This window comes from Berghia stephanieae, chromosome 11, assembly GCF_034508935.2.
Source record: "Berghia stephanieae isolate SIO BIC M18660-M18661 chromosome 11, UCSD_Bste_1.3, whole genome shotgun sequence".
NCBI classification, from domain to species: domain Eukaryota; kingdom Metazoa; phylum Mollusca; class Gastropoda; order Nudibranchia; family Aeolidiidae; genus Berghia; species Berghia stephanieae.
Genome location: NC_088370.1, coordinates 20,683,953 through 20,686,452, shown reverse-complemented (window position 1 = coordinate 20,686,452; position 2,500 = coordinate 20,683,953). Strand labels below are relative to the sequence as shown.

General features: G+C 36.8%; 1 protein-coding gene across 1 annotated transcript in view; it reads left to right on the top strand.

Annotated features, from left to right (window-relative positions):
• The window catches only part of LOC144957024 (uncharacterized), a gene marked incomplete at its 3' end in the record, with an annotated part of 28,602 nt that overhangs the window by 952 nt on the left and 25,150 nt on the right, over positions 1–2,500 (top strand).

Genomic DNA, 2,500 nt, shown 5'->3' with positions numbered 1-2,500 from the left:
ACCATCTACCTCACCACCACAGCCGTCATTATTACCATCATCATCATCATCATCATCATCATCATCATCATCATCATCATCATCATCATCATCATCATCATCATCATCGTCGTCGTCGTCATCATCATCATGATCATCATCATCATCTACACCATCATCATCATCATCATCATCATCATCATCATCATCATCATCATCATCATCACCATCATCATCATCATCATCATCATCATCATCGTCATCATTATCATTACCATATCATCACCATCATCATCATCATCATCATCATCATCATCATCATCACCATCATCATCATCATCAACACCACCACTACCACCAATGCAACCAAACCACCGCCACGACCACCATCGCTATTAAAAATGTTATCGTCATAAACAGATAGGCTAAAACTACGATAGTTAGTTGTTTCAACACACATCTTTGACTTAAAATCTATAATTTTTTTAATTCAGCTTTTATAATGCGCAATATCCACTAACCATGCTCAAAGCGCTGAACAAGTATGTTTACATTTGTCTCCCCATTTTCTATTCAATGTGTTAACCAGTAAACTGCTGTGCTCTAGCTTGGGAAGAAAAATAACATATTTTAAAAATTTGGCCAGAAATCTCGTCCTTCAAATATCGACCGATTTAAATGACCCTCATCTTGACAAAAACCTCTCAAACCCGGGACTGAAGAAGGCTCTTTGAAGTCCTGGGTTTGAGAGTATTCGTCAAGGAGAGGGTCATTTAAATCGATCGATATTTGAAGGACGAGTTTTCTGCCCAACATTTTAAATTCTACTTTTCCCAGTTAGCAAGTTAAATAGAGCACGAGGTTTTCTGTAGGTAGTTCATAGTCCTCGTCTTCATTATCCACCCACTCTCTCTCTCTCTCTCTCTCTCTCTCTCCTCTCTCTCTCTCTCTCTCTCTCTCTCTCTCTCTCTTTCTCTCTTTCCCTCCCTCTCTCTCTCATTCTCTCTTTCCCTCCCTCTCTCTCTCTCATTCTCTCTCCCTTTCCCTCTATCCCTCCCTGTCTCTCTCATTCTCTATTTCGCCCCCTCCCCCTCCTCTCTCCCTCCCTCTCCCTCCCTCCCTCTCTCTTCCTCCCTCCCTCTCTCTTTCTTTCCCTCCCCCTCTCCCTCTTCCTCTCTCTCTCTCATTCTCTATCTCTCCCACCACCCCCTTCTCCCTCTCCACCACCAACCACCAACCACCACTTTGTAGCAAAAACAAACTTGAGTGCTGAGCCTTGACCTAAATGTAACCGTCGTTATTGTTGACTGTATCTAGGTCACGAGGAAACAGCTTCTCTCCGATGTCAAAAGCTTTCATAATTTTATTTGTATATTTTTCAAATGAACATTTTCACACATCCAATCATTTTGAACGTCTTATTTTGGTCTGGCGGCAGAGTTGCCAGATAGATTCAATCTGGAAGAAAAAAAAAAAACAAACAAAAAAGACCAACAAAAAAAAAAATGCCAAACATTATAAAAAGTCACCGAATTATGCCAAAAATAATGTAACGGAATCACCGTTGTCAAAATATTCATATTTTATTTCTTTTATCTTTCAAATAATTTACTTATGCATCTAATCACTTTTGGTCGTGTTACTTTGTGAAGGGGCGGGAGGAGGACAGAGCTTGCGAGTATGTGCTATTGCATGATAAAAAATTACGAGTTTAATGATACAAAGAAATGAAACAATACGTTTATTTCCACCCATCCAGGTAATATTCTTTTAGATATTTCGTAATAGTAGATTTGCCATTATTTTTATGCTTTCTTCATCTTCTTGAATAACTATTTGACTCCCCCCCCCCCCCCCCCCCCCCAAAAAAAAAAAAAAAATAAATAAATAAATAAATAAAAACGTTGAAATTTTATTCGTGCGCACCAAAATAATATTTTTAATTTGCCAATCAGCTGTCTTTTACACAATATCAAATTAACAAATTAAGGAGCAGGCACCACACCGGACCGGTGTAAGATAAAGAACTGAACGAGTGTGTAGTATGAAAGGTGCCAGACATAGCAGTAAGAAAAATACAAACACTTGAGTTTTTGGGATGTTTTTTTTTTTTTTCTTTTTTTTTTGTTTTTTTTTTTGGTATTTTTCTTTCTTGCTTTGTCTGGCACCTATCTTTCAAACACACTTGTTCAGTTCATTGTCTTACTTTAAATCAATTATATAAATTAGCGAAAATATTCCGCTATCGTTGATTATTAAAATGTTTATTCAACGCGTTCAAAGCATTATACAACGATTAGGTATTTACTAAGAAATGATAGGGTTTTCCAATGGGAGGGGTGGAATATACATGTTTCGATTATTATTATTTTTTTCTGCCAAAAACAATTTTTTTCAACAGAATAGTCGATTTTTTGTTTATCTATCTATCTGTCTATCTATCTATCTATTTATCTATCTATCTATCTATCTATCTATCTATCTATCTATCTATCTATCTATCTATCTATCTATCTATCTA